Here is a 21519-nt window from a genome sequence, read left to right on the forward strand (position 1 = left end):
GACTATTCATGCTAACAGCACAACAAAGAATTCTACCTTCTCTATACTACAACACCCAAACAGATGAACTCACCTGCAGCATGCCTGGATTTATGAGTCTTGGATCTGTCTGTATTTTACAAAATTGTTTGCTTGTTTGTTTGTATCTCTGTCTGTCTGTCCAAAGAGCTGATCTGCTTTAATTAATGTTGGATTGAAGTTTTGTTTGGTGGTAGTTGCAAATAAAAGTATAAAAAAACATAGTGATTTTGTTTTTTATTTAAATTAACATAAACTTACATCTGTTTGTCAGAAATAGTGGTACTAGGACACACCTCACAGGGAGGGATATGAGTGTTAAAGGAGACATATTATACTCCTTTGTATGTTTCTGCATTAATGCTCCATCACAAAAGTGTAAGTGGAACAGGAACTGGAACTAGAACTGGAAACAGTGGCACTGACAAGAGGCTGAACTGTTGGTAGCAGAGTTAAAGATGTTGAGATTCTCACTGGGAGTGACAAAGTTGGACAAGATTAGAAATCCATCCATTATCCATAACTGTTTATCCTGTGTAGGGTCGCAGGCAAGCTGGAGCCTATCCCAGCTGACTATGGGCGAGAGGCGGGGTACACCCTGGACAAGTCGCCAGATCATTGCAGGGCTGACACAGAGAGGCAAACAACCATTCACACCTATGGTCAATTTAGAGCCACCAATTAGCCTAACCTGCATGTCTTTGGACTGTGGGGGAAACCGGAGCACCCGGAGGAAACCCACGCAGACACGGGGAGAACATGCAAACTCCGTACAGAAAGGTCCCCGTCAGCCACTGGGCTCAAACCCAGAACCTTCTTGCTGTGAGGCGACAGTGCTAACCACTACACCACCGTGCCGCCCAAGATTAGAAATGAGTAGGTATATATTAGAGGGACAGCACATGTAGGACGACTTGGAGACAAAGTAAGAGAGGTGAGATTGTAATGGTTTGGACATGTACAGAGGAGAGATCTGTATATTGGGAAAAGGATGGTAGAGATGGAGTTGCCAGGTAAAGGGAAATGAGGAAGACCAAAAATGAGATTTATGGATGTGGTGAAGGAGGACATGAGGATGACTGGTGCTACAGAAGAAGATACGGAGGACAGGAGGACATGGAGATGGAGGGACATTATCCACTGTGGCAACCCCGAATGGGAACAGCCAAAAGAAGAAGAAGAAGACAAGGAAAAGTGCAAAAAAAATGGGCTGGTGAGGTCTAAATAATTAGTCACTGACCTACAATCATATCCACCAGCCCCAGGAAGTGTCTGAAAGCAGTTTTATTAATATGGGGCCATAATCACCTGGTCCATCAGTCTTTGAAACATGGCTGGCATTCCAAAAAGGAAGTGTGATGAATTGGTGTAAATCAAGCCAGATGGAGAAAGTTGTTTTTCCTTGGGCTTTTGTGAGAAGGGAATGTGCCAATAGCCCTTTATTCAAATCCAGCTTTCAATAAAAACCAGCTGTGCCTTGTCGAGCTACGAGCTCATCGATACAAAGTATTAGATAGGCATCAAATTTCGAAACCACATTCAGCTTTTGGAAGCCTACACAAAAACAGATTGTCCTCTGCTTTGGGTACTAGCATGATAGGGCGGTTCCAGTCACTATGGGACTCCACTAACACTCCCATCTCTAGCATTTCTCAAGACTGGTTCTTGCAAGTTGATCTCCAGCTGGGATTGGAGTGGAATCGGCTGTTCTCTCTCTCTCTCTCGACATTCCTCTCGCTTTCTCTCTCTTCCAGTTGATGTCCTAAACCACATCAGTAAGTCTGTGTGGCATCACTGAGGACCTGTAAAAGTATTACATTAAACCTACAATGCCAAGATTTGGTATAGTTTGCTCATCATCATTTTTGAAACTAAAGGCAAGAAACACCTCACATCTGCTATTGAAAGCACTGATGTTGGATAATTCCCAGTGTATGCAGCAGCATTTTTATATAAACTGAGACTATTTAAATTAAACTATTCAGGAGCAGAGGTATTATTACACACCTCATGTGTATGGTTATGAGTGTTATTATTCTGCATTTGGTAAATGAATGCTCATAGAATGCTCATAGGCTTTAAGATGGTGAGATTTGATGATCTACTGCCAGTAGATGGCACTAAAATGATGACTTACACAACATGTCCAGGGTATAGAACAGAAAGAAGTAGCCTGATGCAGTCCATCCATCCATCCTTCCATTATCTGTAGCCACTTATCCTGTTCTACAGGGTTGCAGGCAAGCTGGAGCTTATCTCAGCTGACTATGGGCGAGAGGTGGGGTACACCCTGGACAAGTCACCAGGTTATCACAGGGCTGACACAGAGACAACCATTCACACTCACACCAATTAACCTAATTTGCATATCTTTGGACTGTGGGGGAAACCAGAGCACCCGGAGGAAACCCATGCAGACACGAGAAGAATATGCAAACCCCACATAGAAAGGCCCTCGCCGGCCTCGAACCCAGGACCTTCTTGCTGTGAGGTGACAGTGCTAACCACTGTGCCGCCCCCTGATGCAGGCTTATAGATCAATGGTTGTGAAGCATAGCCAAGATGGGTGTATTATTTTTAAAATGAGTTACAGTGGTGGAAATTACAGCTCAAAGTTGTTTAATTCTATTTAATTATTGAGCCCTAAAGGTATTAATCTGCTTGACTGGACTGTTACTTTGAATGGGTTTAATCCCATCCATCCATCCATCATCTATACTGCTTATCCTACTGAGGGGCATGGGTGAGCTGGAGCCAATCCCAGTTGACACTGGGTGAGAGATGGGGTACAACCTGGACAGGTCATCAATCTATCATAGAGCTAACAAAAAGAGACACCTCTGGGCTATTTAGAGTGGCCAGCTGACCTAATCTGCATGTCTTTGGACTGTTGGAGGAAACTGGAGCACCCGGAGGAAACCCACACAGGCATGAGTAGATTATCCAAACTTGACACAGAAAGGTCCCTGTCGACCGGCAGGTTTGAACCCTGGACCTACTTGCTGTGAGGCAACAATCATGTAAATAATGTAAACTTGGATTTGATATCATTCACTCAATTTTAGTAACTGCTTTATCCTGGTCAGGGCTCTAGTGGATCCGGAGCCTATCCCAGGAATACTGGGTGTGATGCAGAAATCCCCCTGATGAGACAATAGTCCAATCTATACCCACACATCTCGTGTTTTCCAATCAGAGTTGTTACAGAATACAGTCCAAATGTGTCCCAAATCACATCAGCAACGCTGTGTGACATCACTGAACAACTGGATGTGGTTTGAGGAAGACATTTAAACAAATGTGTGTATGCTATGCTTCGATGAGCTACACTAAAGGAAAACTCCACCCTGAAACACAATAAATATGTTTATATTGAAATATGTGTGTGATGTGATGAGTCATCCTGGTGCTAATTTTTGGTGGTGCTGTATTTTCACACAGCTGAAGTGTGTGAAAGTGTGTGCCATGCTGAGGGAGATATTTTTACAAAGCATCTTAACAGGAGAAAAAAAAAACAAATCTCAAACATAAATGATACCAGTCAAGTGTTACTGTTAGCTTCTTTTCTCATTTACGACGTTCCAGTGACATTCACATTGAAATCCAGTGTAGAAGCAGCAGAAACAGTAAACACCAGACTTGGCTCATCTGCATCGTGGTCAACAGGCAGGGAAGCCAGGGAAGCCATGGCTTAAAGATTGGAGAAGCAGCTTTGGGACCAAAAGGTTGCCGGTTCAATTCCCTGGACTGGCTGAAGTGCCCTTGAGCAAGGCACCTAACCCCCAACTGCTCCCCAGGGTGCTCTGGGTATGTTGTACATGGCTCTGCTCCTGTGCCATGCCCTGACCTTCCCAGGGAGTCTCCCATCCCAGTACTAACCAGGCCATTAAGGCGCACTGGGTGACACTGAGCTCCATTTTCATAGCCCTCAGTCTCTCACCTATACAGCTAGGGATACAGTGGGGGACTGGTACTCTGGTAACCGCGAGTGTTTGATTCCCCACTCGCATCTGTATTGCAGTGTGCCTTGCCAGATAGCAGTAGGTACCATTTTTATGATGGTCTTTGGTATGACCTAACCACAAGTAGAACTTGCAATCTTCTGATCGAGAGACGGACACGCTAACCACTAGGCCAACTCGTGGTAAATATCAGAAAGTTTGATAAATACCTGTAATGTAATTAATGTAATAGGATTACGAACATGATGGCTGATAGTATTGTGTGAAAGTTGAAACTTTGGAAGTTGATCTGTTTGAGCAGAATCTTTGACTATATTTTGATTAACAGGGACACTGTGTCTGCCATGTAGTGTCTAATGTGGTTTCATTGTGGAATATTAGACCTCCCAGACCAAACTCACTTTCTCCAGATGCTTGACTGGACCTAATACTGTCCATTGTCACCCCATTCAGACACTGCGAGCCAAACAGCTAAGCTTTGTTGGCTTTCTGAAGTTCTCCTTCACACCACATCTGGTGTTTAGGTTTCACTCATCAGCAATGCTCGATCTGGCTTTGTTTTTGGCCCCAAAGCATGATGACACCCATCTTTGCACATTTCTAAAGAAAATGTTGCTGCAGCTGGATTCATAATGAGGCAACTGGAAAAATAATCTTTGTGGAATTTCAGAAATGCTCTTGAGTTGTATTCAAGGAGGAAGTCCCTGCTCCAGATCTCCTCCTGAACTCCTCCTCTGGTCTGTGATTTCTCACTGTATGCAGTATACACGTGTGGAGTGCCACGTAGGCCTGTGTGTGCATGCGTGTGTGTGTATGTGTGTCTGCGTGTGTGTTGAGGTTTCACTCTTAGACTCTGAGTAATGGAAACCTCCTGTTTGTGCAGGAAAAATCGGTCTGTGTGTGTGGAGCTTCCATTTCACTGGAATTTTCGAACAAGACATGAAGCCGGTGTTAGTGCCGAAATTACAGCTCATTTAATTATCTTTAGTCTTGCTGATGGTGTTTGCTTGCAAAGTGTCAAGGAGGCACCACAGACCACCGACAGGAAGGTATACATGATGGGGGCAGGTTATAAAATAAGCAGGATGGGCTTATCTTATTGGAGAGAAGAGTTTCACAATGAAGGTAGATAGATTAGTAGATAAATGTGTCCTGGCACAAATATGTTTCTTTTCAAGTAAAATAAAGCAGCAAATTGATGTATAGTACCAGTCAAGTTTGGACACACCTTCTGCTTCAATGTTTCGTCTTTATTTTTAGTAATTGAAAGACACTTCATGCTTTAAAGTAATGATGGATTGTCGTTTCTTTAGAAAAACCTATGAACGAGTGGATGTGTCCAAACATTTGACTGATACTTTAACTATATTATATTTACATTACAGACATTTAGCAGACGCTCTTATCCAGAGCAACATACAACATACCCAGAGCAGCCTGGGGAGCAGTTGGGGCTTTAGTGCCTTGCTCAAGGGCACTTCAGCCATTTCTGCTGGTCCCCAGAATCAAACTGGCAACCTTCTGGTCCCACAGCTGCTAACCATTAGGCCATGGCTTCCCCTATTATTTACTGTAATACTAACTAACCTGAGGAACAACAGCTTACCTAAAGCTTCCAAATAAGATGATAAAATTGCAGCATTGTGAAAGTAATTAGTATGCTTGCTCAAGCACACGTGTTATCTCCGCCAAGGAGGTTATGTTTTCGGTAGCGTTGGTTTGTTTGTTGGTTTGTCTGTTAGCAACATTCCGGAAAAAGTAATGAACAGATTGCTCTGAAATTTTTTTCCAGAGGTACCTGGGCACAAGTAACAATCCATTAAATTTTGGCGGTGATCCGGATCACCTTCTGGATCCTGGATTTTTTTAAAGGATTCTTGGCGGAGGTCTGCCCTCTCCGAGTGCTTTTCTAGTTCTTCTTAAGTTTACTTATTCTGCCTTATTCTGACACGTTTCTTGGATCCACTACTCCTCCTAGGGCGTTCGAGATAGAGACACCATTCCAACTCTGAGACGTCTGGCCCGAAGTGGTGTCGTGTACTTGCATACAGCTTTTGGATCAATGCGCCCATTCTTTTGTTCTTGTCGTTTTTCTTTTTTTTTTTCCCATAGAGAATGAATAGGGTTCATGAATCGAATTGTCCTACTCAGACACGCTCTATCGCAGATGCACCAAACCTCATGTGATACTTCAGGCCAACTCCCCTGACACATACATGCAATCAGTTCTGACCCGCGCTCATATTTTTCCTTTCTTTTTGCTCATCCCTTTTTCCTCCATAGCCTTGCATTGATTTTTGGCCCCATTGAAAATGAATGGTGTTTCAGGAAAAAAACTTTCACTCTCCATCAATTTTTTTAACCAAGTGACCAAACTTCAAGAAACTTCACTTGATGCCTCAGGCCAAGTCCCCGCACAGATCCATCCCCTCATCTGAGACCTGCACTCGTCTTTTCCTTGGTTTTCACACATCTCTTTTTACCTCCATAGGCTTCCATTGATTTTTGGCCCCATTCAAATGAACGCCTTAAGAACTAGGTGCTTTGACAGAAGAGGCCTATCTTTGGCAACTAAGGTGACTGTTTATAAAGCCATAGTCCTCCCCTCGCTCCTATATGGATCTGAAACATGGCCCACTCTTGCCCATCATATACGCCGCTTGGAAGTCTTCCACCAAAGGTCACTCCGACAAATCATGAACATCAAGTGGTGGCATCGCGTCACCAACACGGAGATCCTTGAGCGTGCCAACTGCTCTTCCATTGAAAGCATGATCCGTAGTAGCAGACTTCGATGGCTTGGCCATGTATCCCGAATGGACAACTCCAGGATTCCTAAGCAACTTCTATTCGGCGAGCTGAAGCTTGGTAAATGCAACAGGGGACGCCCTCGCAAGTGCTGGAAGGACTGCATTAAAGAAGACCTTCGCGCCTTCCAAATGGATTTAAAGACTTGGTATGAGGACGCCCAGGACCACTGCCTGTGGAGGTGTGCCCTCCATTCTGGGTCGGAAACCTGCAAGCTTAGGCTCAGAGAATGAGCCGCAGAGCGATGAATAAGGAGGCACCACAGGGCTACGGGTCCCCCATCGTCATAATTGACGGGGATCTTAAGTAAGTAAGTAAGCAAATGAATGGAGTTTTGCTCAGTAACACTTCACCACACATCCACCAAACTTCATACGGCACCTCAGGCCAAATCACCCATCACACACATGATATCGGTTCTGACCCGCACTCGTCTTTGTCTTGCCTTTCATCCGTCCATTTTTTTCTCCATTTTGCCACTAATCAATGGAAGCTTGACTGAGTCATCCCTCCCTTCCCCCATAGGTGATGATGCATTTGGCAAGGATCTGCTCATTTGAGACTTTGACAGCAAATCAACTTCAACTCAATGGCCACTTTATTAGGAATACTTACACGCACACACGATAGCAATTAGCATATAAGCATTCACGTGTTACCATGCTAGCTGCTAGCATGTTACCCATTGCGATATCATGCCTGCTGTTAGCTTGCGAGTTGTTAGCATGTTCACCATTAGCATGTTATCATGAGAGCTGTTAACATGTTAGGATTAGCATGATAGCATGCAGAGTTCACATGTTTGCTGTTAGCGAGTTTGCCTGAGCATGTTAGCATGCTAACTGTTAGCATGTTAGCTGTTAGTATGTCACCCTCAGCATGTTAGCATGCTAAAAGTTAACATACTAGCCATTAGCATGTTAGCATGTTAGCTGTTAGCATGATAGCTGTCAGCATATTAGCCTTAAAGTGCTAGAATTTTAACAAATAGCATGTTAATCATTCGCATGTTAGAATGCTAGCTTTTAGCATGTTATCTATTAGCATGTCATCTATTAGCATGTTAGCATTAACATGTTAACATGCTAGCTTTTAGCATGTTAGTATGCTGTTAGTATGTTAGTATGCTAGCTGTTAGCATCTTATCTATTAGCATGTTATCTATTAGCATGTTAGCATTAACATGTTAACATGCTAGCTTTTAGCATGTTAGTATCCTGTTAGCATGTTCATATGCTAACTGTTAGCATGCTAGTTGTTAGCATGTTGGCATTAGCATGTTGGCATGCTAGCTTTTAGCATGCTAGCATGATAGCTGTTCTGCTACAGCTCAGCAAGCACACTTTGCATTTTCTCTGCGGAAATGCAGTCTAGTTACTATATTTTTATTGATAGTCCGTTATGGTCAAAATGCCATTCCTATTTTCATTTTGATGAAGATGGAATTTAAATAGCACTATGAAGAGCAAGTCTAGGGCAACGTTCTCGGGAAAAAATATCATGAACTTTGGATGTCCTACAGAGCAAGAATACGGCATGTTTCTGCTTAGAGGAGGCCGTCTACCAAAAGTCTGTGGCCAGGTAAAGAGGGGATTAGTCTGAGAAGCAACCAAGAGCCCAGAGTAACTCTTAACATGATGCTACCACCAACATGCTTCACTGGTGGTATAAGCTCCTGTTGTCCCTTTGTAAAACTGACTCATAAGAAACTTTAAAGACTGGTCTAAAGACATTACTTTTTGAACAATATTATTAATTATGAAGCATGTTGGTGGTAGCATCATGTTAAGAGTAACTCTTAACATGATACTACCACCAGCATGATTCACTGTAGGAAGGGATGGGGTTCTCAGGGTGATGAGTAGTGTTAAGTTTATTGCTAAGTGTAGAGTTTTGTGCCATTTCCGTGTGCCAGAGAGGTCGGCGGCCTGTTGCAACAGCTCTCTTTCTGAGATCGAATACGAAGAAGCTCCTGGCTGCTCAAAGGACCGGCACCAAAAGTTACAGTGATAGAGCATTTTCATCAGCTAGACCAAGACTGTGGAATAAACTCCTGTTGTCCCTTCATAAAGCTGACTCATATGAAATTTTCAAGACTGGTCTAAAGACATTACTTTTTGAAGAATATTATTAATAATTATGAAAACTTTCTTACAATTTGAATACTGATCTTCGTTTTGATTAATTTGTTTTCATAATTTTTAATATGTGTAAACAATAATATACATATACTTTTATTGTTATAATTATTAGCTCATCCGGCCAACAGGCGATGAGTTTATGTCATCATGTGTTGTCCGTCATCCATCTGGCGTCGTCCACATTTCATGAAAATCACTTTTTCTCTCTCAGTTCTTCACCGATTTTTATTCTTTTTGGCAGGAAGGTAGGTCTGCCTGGGGCGCATATGACTTCTACCCAAATTTGCATAATTGCAATTAATAATGAAGATATAGAGTAATTAAGCCCAAACGAGTAGTTTCCACACAAATTGCTTCTTTTCCCTCAATTCTTCACCGATTTTGATTCTTTCTGGCGTGAAGGTAGGGGTACCTAGGGTTCATATAACTTCTACCCAGATTTGCTTAATTACAATTATTAATGAAGTTATGGACTAATTAAGCCTTAATGAGCAGTTCAACAAAAATCGCTTCTTCTTGGTCACTTCCCCGCCATTTTGGATTCTTTCTGGCAAATAGGTCGGTATTCCTAGGGTGAATATTGCTCCTATATATAGCTTGTATATAATTTATATAGCTTGCAACATTTATTGCACAAGGTGGCCCACTTTAGATCATTCCTTCTGGACTAGATGGGGCCAGATTGAGCTACACTGTCACTGGTGGTCTCGTTATTTGTTCATATCATTATTATTTTTATTGTTTTTATTGAGACTCTGTGAAATGCTTTGAAATAAATTATTATTATTATTATTATTATTATTATTATTATTATTATTGCTTAGACCTTCTGTGGTAGTCCACTTATTGATGGTAGTTTTGGTCTTTTAAAATTTAATTTCTTCTCTTTTGGACTCAAAACCAAATGAAAAGACACTATTCATATGGAATGACTCTCTAGCTGTTGAAAAATAAATTGTTATAAATAACACGTTTGGAACATCAGTGATTTGAAGAATTGATTATGTACTTGGAGAGCCGATATGGAGAAAATTCCCTTTTCCTATTTGCCTGACATTTAATCCCATAATTTTCCATCTTTTTGTATTTTTTTAGTACAGCATTGCTGTAAAATATTTTGCCCGCCATGCTTTGACGTCCCAGTGTTCAGAATTAATGGACTGGACTCTCCAAGAAGTATGCAGGCAAAGCTGAAATAAGGAAGACTGGTCTCCTTGTGCTGCTCTATCAAAGAGATTTTTATTCCATAGTAACAATTGTGTGAGTCATATATTGTGATATAGTTTTAGGAAAAACTTGTACACTTGCTCATTCGTGCAGTTATCCAAACAATCAATCATGTGGCAGGACAGTGCATCAGATCATGCAGATATACCTGTAGGTCCTTGAGGCGTGTTGTGCATTGCTTGGGCTGCAACAGCAGAAGATTGCATCAGGTTCCATTTCTGTCAGCCATGATCATGAATCTGAGGCTACAGTGTGCACAGACTCATTGAAACAGATGATTGTCTGATCCATCTCGATCACTGCTGCAACATGGAGACAGAATTTGGTATCATCAGCATGAGTCCATGGACCTGTATTGTGTCAACAGTTCAAGCTGGTGGTGGTGATGTAATGGTGTTGGGAATGTTTTGTTGGTACACATTGAACCCCTAAGTACCAGTCAAGTGTTTTGGTTTGTTTTTTTTGAATGCCACAGGTTACAATTATAGCTACAATTTTCTCATCTTACAGTATAATCACTACTTCCAGGATGAAAATTCACAGTGTCACAAGAACATGATGATGAGTTCTGTACTTTAATGGCTGACTCAGTCACCAGATCAGACTGTAATAGATCACTTTTGGAATGGGAAGTTATGACCTAATGGTTAGAGAAGGAGCTTTGGGACCAAAAGGTCGCCGGTTTGATTCCCTGGACCAGCAGGAATGGCTGAAGTGCTCTTGAGCAAGGCACCTAACCCCCTATTGCTCCCCAGGCTGCTCTGGGTATATTGTACGTCGTGCTGGACAAGAGTGTCTGCTAAATGCCTGTAATGTAACTGTAGAAAGGGAGAGTTACAGCATGAATGTGAAGCAGACAAGATCTGCACCAATTATATGATGCAATCACGTCAACATCGACCAGAATCTCAAAGAAAAGTTTCCAAAATCTTGCGAAATGAAGAACAGAAGTCATGAAGTATTAAAGCTGTTCTGAGTCTTCTGAGAGTACTACAGTGTTCTTAATAGAGTGTGTCGACTATAATTTAGTCATGATTTGATCATCTCCTCATTCATTTTATTAGATTTTTCATCTTCTTTTATCTGATTTTAACATAAGAACTTGTTTGAATGGGAAGCCATGGCCTAATGGTTATAGAAGCAGCTTTGGGACCAAAAAAGTCACCAGTTCAATTCCCTGGACTAGCAGGAATAGCTGATGTGCCCTTGAGCAAGGCACCTAACCCCTAACTGCTCCACAGGCTGCTCTAGGTATGATATATGTTGCTCTGGATAAGAGCGTCTGCTAAGTGCTGTTAATGTAATGTAATGAATGTGCTAATATCTGGGCTTCTTCTTCCTAGCAGCTGATTGAAAAGCCATGTCCACTACTGCTGTGAATTTAAACACACACACACACACACCTTTCTGCATGTCAGAAAAGTAGAATTTCAGCAACGTGGATGGAGGATCTGGGTTAATCACTTACAGATGTGCTTCCACTACCACTGAGTGTGTGAGGTGCCCGCAGTCAGAAATATGAGAAACAACAATGACCCAGTGCAGCTGGTTCTGTTCTAGTGGAAGCTGAATGCTTTTTTTCCACTTTAAGAAAGCCCCAGTGGTTGAAATCAGTAAAAGATGCTTTTGTTTTTGACGAGCACAATGCACGCAGCAGCTCTGACATGCTTTCTTTAGGGGGCCAAGCACTGAGCTTTTGCATGGCTCCTCCTCTTTTGTGCACTATTATTACTTTTCTTATTCTGTTTTTTTTTTCTTTCTATTGTTTTGAGATATTTTAAGCTTCAAAATGGTCGGAAAACACGAAAAATTGTGCAGGCTTGTGTGCAAAGCTCTAAAATAGAAAATGGCTCACTGACAGCTGACGTGACCCTACAGTGCCACCTACAAAATTGAGGACTGATAAAGTACAGTGTGTCTTTCCCAATTTGTCGAGATTCACCAAATTTCTTTCGCATATGAAGCCAGTCATGACAGAACATTTAATCACATTATGAAATGTAAAACCTTTTTTTGGTACTCACTACACCTCAAAATATCATGTGCCCATCATTTACAAAGGAGAAAGCCAAGCAATTTTAGTTCCAAAGGAGGTGTGGCCTCTTTTTCTGTCAGTTCCGATGAAGGAGGTGTGGCCTCTGTGCTTGTTTGTCTTATTTAATAATTATGTTTTATTCTATCCACATTTACTGGATATGAGCAATCGTATGCTCTGATTGGCTACTCTACTACTAGGCTATCAGCTCATATACAGTGAGTAGAGAAAAACAAAATGGCGGAGAGTGTTGCTGAGCCAACCAAGGAAAAAATAAAAACTACTCAAAAACAAAACCCCAAAAAATACAAAAAAACCAACAAAATATAGAATGAAAGTATTTGATGGTAAGAACGTATCTTTTTTATTTTTCAAGAATTATTATAAGGGCTGCACAGTGGTGTAGTGGTTAGCGCTGTCGCCTCACAGCAAGAAGGTCCGGGTTCGAGCCCCGTGGCCGATGAGGGCCTTTCTGTGTGGAGTTTGCATGTTCTCCCCATGTCCACGTGGGTTTCCTCCGGGTGCTCCGGTTTCCCCCACAGTCCAAAGACATGCAGGTTAGGTTAACTGGTGACTCTAAATTGACTGTGAGTGTGAATGGTTGTCTGTGTCTATGTGTCAGCCCTGTGATGACCTGGTGACTTGTCCAGGGTGTACCCCGCCTTTTGCCCATAGTCAGCTGGGATAGGCTCCAGCTTGCCTGTGATCCTGTAGAACAGGATAAAGCAGCTAGAGATAATGAGATGAAGAATTATTATAGCATTTTTCACAAATTGCTACTGTCATTTTGCTGGTTTGTTTGCATTCTAAGCAGAAATGATTTTGTCAGACATTTTGTATAAAGTTTTTATAGAATTTGCAAAAAATAAAAATAAAAATGCTCTGTTTCTCAAAATCCAGTGAACGTGGGTAGAATAAAACAGTCGCACATGGCTTATAGCCAACTCGGTGCTATGTGCCTCGTCGGCTATCAGCTCTTGTACGACTCGATTTTGTGGAATAACTGTTAATTATTTAATGAATAATTCGTTAATTGTTTGCATGTCTTTAAATGGATTAATATTCAGGAACTGTTTGGTCTTTAAAGACTGCATTACCTCTAAATATTTTCCAAAAAGTTGTTGGTCCAATATTTTTTTTTTAAATCAGTATTTACTCTAACACCAAAATTGACTGTCTTTAAAAATTACAAGATATATGTTGTCATTTACTGAATATTGTGCAAGGTATTGGGGGCAGCCATAGCCTGAAGGTTAGAGAAGCAGGTCCCAAAGGGTCGTCGGTTTGATTCCCGGGGAGTGGAGGGGAGTTGAGTGAATGAACAGCACTTTCCCCTCCCTCCGTATTGTGGCTTAAGTGCCCTTGAGCAAGGCACCTAACCCCCAACTGCTCCGCGGGCACTGTAGCATAGTTGCCCACTGTTGTGTGTGTGCTCATTGCTCACTTGTACGTTCACTGCTTCAGATGGGTTAACTATAGAGGAGGAATTTGACTGCGCTTGAGTGTACATGTGACAAATAAAGGCTTCTTCAAGCCAATGTGTGATATTACAATAGAACGTCGTTAATATGAATTCGGGTGCAACTTTCCCCTTCCACCTGACCTGATCTCAGACTGTATAAACTTTCCTGTTCAAACTGTGTTTAGGTTTTCTCCTACAGCTGTCATTTTATTACCTTACAAACTTCACAGCTGTCTTTCTGTGCTTGGCCCCTACCATTGCTGCTGTTTTGATGGATATTCGATGCTGCCTGATGTGAATTACTGGCACTGGTTGAGTATGACACTCTTAATTTATCCCTTTCAATGTCAGAGCAGATGGAGATGGAAAAGAATTCATGCAGACAACATTAAAAAGTCCAAATGTCCTGGAATGTTCAGAGTTCTTTCCATTTTTGTTTCCTGTTTTTGATGCCACGTTTGTTCTAATGTCCTAAAGAAGGACATTAACTAATTATATGAAGTTATTTTGACACTTTACGGAAGGTATTTTATACTTTATTTCAGTCTCAGTTGAACCCAGAGCCAGTAACTGTTTTAATATTGGGTCAAACGTCTGAGATTTAAATGAGACTCTGCTGCTTTGAGAACATTTGGAAAGAGAAAGGCACATTTTTGCGGCATAAAGTCAGGCTCCATAGCCAGGTCCTGCCTTACACACACACACACAGACTCCTCTGAGATAATGTGATTTTCCTCCGTTGTACAATGCTGCTTCTTTGCTTTTTTCTTTTTGTTGCTCGTCTTTTGGTTTTGTTGCCATTAGGATGAAACAGAGGATATTAATAAATGTGTTTGTCCAGGCGTCTGACAGAAATATCCATGTGCACGGAGAACACCAGATGAATCCACAATAATTATGTGTCTCAAAAGTTTCACTTCTTGTCTTTGAAAAACAGCCAGGGTGCATATTCAGTATTACTATAAAAGCTACATTACTGGAATGGAACAAATGCATTTTTGTGTTTCCATAAAGACTGTTGTGCTTTGGTTTTCCTGGAATATGCCCTCTAGTGTCTAATATGTATGTGTTATTCTCGAGAAAATCTCTGGAATGGATTTATATTTCTTAGAAAATTTGAGTGCAGTGTTGAAAATGAGATAGTGTGCAACATTGTGGACGTCAACACATTATGTCTCTTTATCTATCCCAAAAAAAAATCACAGGTCACTTTGACAGGTTAGAAAGATTTATTATTGGAAGGTCATGAGAAGCTCATGGTTGCGTGCTGTATCCTCGGTCCATGCGGTTTGTCTTTGGCCGAGAGAGACTAGACGAAAGTTTTGAGAGCACTGATTAACTTACTCTAACTACCAATTAGGTGGTAGCCACAAGTCTGTGCTGTTTAGGAGGTAAAATGCAGGGTTGTGGTGTGTTTCCAAGTGAATGTTACGGATCATTGAAAGAAGGAAAAGTCCTCATTTCTCCAGCCACGGTGGCCACGTCAAGGGTTGATGAGTGTAATGAGATATCCGTCATTAACTCTAACAGGCATGAACTAATATATAAAGCTGACAACTTCCAGGAACTAATCTTTTATCACAGTTTGTAATATTGCTACAATAATACACTTTGTTTTAAATAGGCTTATTTGGTGAATAGAGGAGCAGCTGACTAATATAGCGAGCTACACAAGCTTTCCACACCGATTTCCACAGGAGGCGTGGCCTATTTGCCTGTCAACAAGTACTCTCTGGTCCAGAATCAAACTTCCAAGGGGTGGCGTCGTTTCTGATCCTCCTACCAGGCAGAATCAGACCTAATGAAGCTCCTCCTACCAATGGCATTGGAGTCGTTGGATCAGGTCTAGCTCCATCTCCTAGACTTGGATTCCCAGAGCCCAACTATTTACTTCAGTCATTCAACAAATATTAATCTTCAAAAAAGTCCTCATTCACAACTTTATACGTTTTAAATTTTGGTGACATACTAGTTACTTCTTTTGAGTGACCAACAATTTAAGAATGTCACTATTTGGCTGGTATGGGGTGGTGCAGTGGTTAGCATTGTTGCCTCACAGCAAGAAGGTTCTGGGTTTGATTCTCATGGCCAATGGAAACCTTTCTGTGTGGAGTTTGCATGTTTGCATGGGTTTCCTCTGGGTGCTCCGGTTTCACCCACAGTTCAAATACATGCAGATTAGGTAAAATACCCAGCCAATGGGGTTGCACAAGCCAGTACGTACTCAATGCAGGCCCTAACCTGGATAGATTGGGGAGGGTTGCGTCAGGAAGGGCATCCAGTGTAAAACCTATGCCAAATCAAATATGTGGAACATGATGATCCACTGTGGCGACCCCTAATGGGAGCAGAAGAAAGGAGAAGCTATTTGATAGATATTTAACCGTTATTCCACAAAATCGAGTCACACATGAGCTGATAGCCGACAAGGCATGTCGCACCAAGTTGGCTATAATCCATGTACGACGAGATTTCGTGGAATAACTGTTTTATTCTATCCACATTCACTGGATTTTGAGAAACAGGGCATTTTTATTTTTATATTTTGCAAATTCAATAAATAAAAACTTTATACAAAATGTCCCGCAAAATAATTTCCACTTCGAATGTAAACAAACCAGGAAAATAACAGCAGCAATTTCTGAAAAATGCGATAATAATAATTCTTGAAAAATAAAAAAGATACGTTCTTACCATCAAATACTTCCATTCCATTTTTTTTGCTTTTTGTATTTTTTAGGGTTTTGTTTTCGAGTAGAGTTTTTATTTTGTCCTCAGTTGGTTCAGCAACACGCTCCGCCATTTTGTTTTTCTCTACTCACGGTATATGTGCTGATATCCTAGTAGTAGAGTAGCCAATCAGAGCGTGCAATTGCTTATATCCCCCGAATGTGGATAGAAAAAACTGATATTCCACTGATTTGCTTGTTTTTGTAAATGTTGTGCACTTACGGGGCAGCATAGTTATTATTGCACCTAGTGGTCAACAAAGGGAACTACAGCAAATGCTGACATTTGCCCATTGATGCTGGAATCACTCTACTCTATGGACATTAACATTCCTTTAAGTCTTCTTGACTATGAACTGCATATTCAAGGGTTACTTGAAAAATTCACTGGTTAGAATGTGGTCTATAACATGAGTCAAGTTTGATAGCCACCCTACTTAATTTTGTTTAAGGCTATGTCATTATTATTATTATTACTTCCAAAATCTATGGTCACTCCTGTTAAAGTCCTCTTGATGTCCTTTTGAAGGACTTCTATTTGGTTCTTTAGGATCATACGCATATAGTTTCTCTTAACTCATAATATACAATATATTCTTTTTCTGTTTCTGTTCTGATGCATTTCAGTAAATTGTATATAGTGTTATACTTTAATGTTTCTGTCAATCCAATATCTATAACTATGGAGACATCATCATTATCTTCTGAAATACGCAGTTTTGTTAGTTTAAACAAAGCCTTACACGCATCTGGGGCAGCACAGAGAAGAAATGTTAAAGATGGAGAATTAGGGAAGAAAACATTGTGTTTATGTTCATGAGTGAATAAACAATGCAACATTCCTTATGTGCTTTTGCTTATAGCTTGGTCTCGGTAGCAATAACTTTTTGGCAGGTTTGGATGATTGACCTTTTTTAGAGTTCATCCAGCTGTCAAAATTATTTCCATGTCATAACAATAAGCTACAATCTTGGAATGTTGAACGGAGACCACACCACGAGATTGAATATTAACCCCTACAGCACTACATTAGATCCTTAGAGCCTTGACAGGCTGTATTACACAGCCACCAGTCTGAGTTCTGACTTCTAACTACTGTATTCCTTAACTGCCTTCAGACAATTTGTATTTCTTATTGTGTAAAAAAAAATTTTTTTTTCATTTTTGTGAATCTATTTTGTTGCTGTGTGTACACTTTGTATCCCTTTACATCATATTCTATAATTTATATTTTCTTTCTGGGATTCTGTAAACCTGGGGAAATTATTTATGAGCAAATAAATAAAATTACTCATGTAGGCTTCTGAATTACACCATGTTTTCCAAGGTGTAAGTTATGAAGCATTTATTGTCTCTGTGAAATTGTTTTATTTAGTTGTATTATATAGTGCAGGTCAGGTGTGTCCAGCCCCCAACTTTTTGAGAGGAACATGGACACATAAATGAATAGATATCTTGTTTCGGCTTCAATCAAATTGACCTTGCCAGATAGTTAGGGATAAAATACTATTAGGTAGCATTTTAATTTCCATCCATCCATTATCTGTAACCACTTATCCTGTCCTACAGGGTCGCAGGCAAGCTGGAGCCTATCCCAGCTGACTATGGGCGAGAGGCGGGGTACACCCTGGACAAGTTGCCAGGTCATCGTAGGGCTAACACATAGGCCCTGTCCACACGGCAACGGATTCAGGTGAATCTGATAAAATTGTTTATCGTTTCGGCCTGGCGTCCACACGGCACCGGCGTTTTGGGTGCCCCAAAACAAAATCTTTTAAGAACGGGTTCCAGAGTGAAAAAATCTGGCAATGGCGCCATTGCGAAGTCGTCTGGATGAGTAGAACGGATTTGTTTACGATGACGTCACAACCACATGACTGTCAGTGCTTCACGCTGGGTAGAAGTGTAACGAACTCGATGCGAGTTGTCAACAAATCCTATAACTTGGTTCATGAAATGCGCTTACAAAATATTTTCACTGTGAATATTTATTGTGTAATGGTGCAAAGTGAGAGAGAGAGAGAGAGAGAGAGAGAGAGAGAGAGAGAGAGAGAGAATAGCCCTTAGGGCAGAGTCTTTAGTCCAAACACTGCGGAAGCAGTACCAAACCGCGCACCGCCCGTGCGCTTTCCAAAAACAAAAACAATCCCGCCAGCAAACATAGGGAAAAAAAAGGAGCAATCTCACCTCTTCAGATGTTGGTTTAAGTCCGACAATACATCCCTCAAAAAGGGCGTAGAAGAACAAAGTAATCCATCAACGTGTAGCATTCAATTTATTCCGGACCATTAAATAATTCTGGAGGATATCAGAATGTTGGCGTACCGGCTTCCATCTACCCCCATTCATTCCTCTTTCCGCGTCTTTCATTTTACGCTACTGATTAATAATCAAAACTTTATGTGGCTAAAAGGGGTTTATGTGCATGCGTCTACTTCTTCTATTGTTCTGGTGTCTCCGATGGGACCGTCTTACAGCGCACGTAGTGGTGTGGCATGTGTATTGCATCATTTTCAGCAAGCGTTGCATTGCCATATGAACCTGAAATTTTACTGATCCGTTGCCCATGTAGACGCGATATTTTTTTAAAAAAAAATCTCGTTGCCGTTGTCGTGTGGATGTAGCCTAACCTGCATGCCTTTGGACTGTGAGGGAAACCAGAGCACCCGGAGGAAACCCATGCAGACACGAGAAGAATATGCAAACTCCACAGAGAAAGCATTTACTGTAATGCTAGTTTGTAAGATAGCTTATTTACTGTAATGCTACTGTGTGGGTTAGCTTGTTTACTATAATATTGGTTTCTGAGTTAGCCTATTTACTCAAGTGCTAGTTTTTAGATTAGCTTGTTTACTGTAATGGTGGTTTGCAGGTTAGCTGATTTACTGTGACACTAGTTTGTAGGTTAGCTTATTTACTGTAATGCTTGTTTGTAAGTTAGCTTGTTTACTGTAATACTAATTTGTAGGTTAGCTTGTTTGCTGTCATGCTACTGTGGTTTGCTTGGTTACTTATCATGTTGGTTTGTGTGTTAGTTTGTACACTAAATCACTCATTTGTGTCTTTATCTGGGATACTAGTCAACTGTAATAAATCGTTTTATGCACAAGGTGCGTCTTGACATGACCCAACCAAATTGGCTAATAACTCAAAATCATCAATCAATTGATGAAAAATTAAATAATTCATTCATTTAACAGACATCTATCCTGGTTGTGATGGATCTGGAGCCTGTCCCCCATAAGACACACCCTGAAAGGGATACCAGTCCATTGCAGGACTCTATGCACACACTCATTCAATGGGGTAATTTTGGAGTGAATCAATTTGCATGTTTTTGGGAACAGGGAAGACACCAGAGAACCCAGAGGAAACCCACCCAGACATGGGGAGAACATGTGAAACTCCACACAGTTATCTGAGTTCAGGATTGAAGCGGGGGTTAAGAACCATTAGAAAACTTTGTGGTGGCCTGCAGTGCATGATTAGGCAATTCAACAAACCATGATTTAGTAAATATTTTCCAGATTTTACATTTTCGTCAGGGCGGCATGGTGGTGTAGTGGTTAGCACTGTTGCCTCACAGCAAGAAGGTCTGGGTTCGAGCCCCGTGGCTGGCGAGGGCCTTTCTGTGTGGAGTTTGCATGTTCTCCCCGTGTCCGCGTGGGTTTCCTCCGGGTGCTCTGGTTTCCCCCACAGTCCAAAGACATGCAGGTTAGGTTAACTGGTGACTCTAAATTGACCGTAGGTGTGAATGTGAGTGTGAATGGTTGTCTGTGTCTATGTGTCAGCCCTGTGATGACCTGGCGACTTGTCCAGGGTGTACCCCGCCTTTCACCCGTAGTCAGCTGGGATAGGCTCCAGCTTGCCTGCGACCCTGTAGAACAGGATAAAGCAGCTACAGATAATGAGATGAGACATTTTCTTCAAACTGTGGCGTTGACTTAATTGCCACAAAAGATACTTTGATCGATCTTCACCTGGGATATCACTGGATACACAAGTTTGGTGTAATATGCTGAAGGATACAACATCATGGTTATGTGACAAACATCAACACTATTTTTATCCATACATACATACATACATTATCTGTATCCGCTTATCCTGTTCTACAGGGTCACAGGCAAACTGGAGCCTATCCCAGCTGACTATGGGTGAGAGGCGGGGTACACCCTGGACAGGTCACCAGGTTATCGCAGGGCTGACACAGAGACAAACAACCATTCACACTCACATTCACACCTACAGTCAATTTAGAGTCACCAGTTAACCTAACCTGCATGTCTTTGGACTGTAGGGGAAACCGGAGCACCCGGAGGAACCCCACACAGACACAGGGAGAACATGCAAACTCCACACAGAAAGGCCCTCACCGGCCGCTGGGCTCGAACCCAGAACCTTCTTGTTGTGAAGCGACCGTGCTAACCACTACACCACCGTGCCGCCCTGCTAGTTTTATCCATATCTTGCAAATCTATATAGCCAAAAATATGTGGACACCCTTCCAAATGACTGAGTTCAGATATTTTAGCCATATCCATTGTTAACAGGTGCAACAACTCAAGCACATAAGTATGCATGTCGATAGACAAATACTGGCAGTAGAATGGATTGTACTGAAGAGCACAATCACAGAGTAACTTAAATGTTGCACTGTCACTGTAAGTCAGTTAGTGAAAGTTCTGTCTTGCTCGAGCTGCACTATTCAGTGCTATTATTGTGAAATCAAAGGATCTTGGAACAACAACAATTTCGCCACGAAGCAGCAGACTATACAAACTCACAGAGCGGAGCCACCAAGTGCTGAAACGTGTACTGCATACAAATCGCTGATCCTCTGCCGCATCACTCAGTACTGTTTCAAACTGCCTCTGGAAGTCACATCAGAACAATAACTGTGTGTCAGAAGAATCGTGAAATGGCTTTCCATGCCCGAGCAGCTGTGCACAAGCTGAAGATCATGATGTGCAATGCCAAGGATCGGCTGGAGTGGTGTAAATGACTTCACTTCACTGTCTGGCAGTCTGATAGACAAGTCTAGGGTTGTCAGATGCCAGAAGAACGCAACCTACCAGAATGCGTAGTGCCAGCTTTAACATTTGGTGAGAGGATGGATAATGGTCTGGAGCTGTTT

Source organism: Neoarius graeffei, chromosome 25, assembly GCF_027579695.1.
Source record: "Neoarius graeffei isolate fNeoGra1 chromosome 25, fNeoGra1.pri, whole genome shotgun sequence".
Classification (NCBI taxonomy): Eukaryota; Metazoa; Chordata; class Actinopteri; order Siluriformes; family Ariidae; genus Neoarius; species Neoarius graeffei.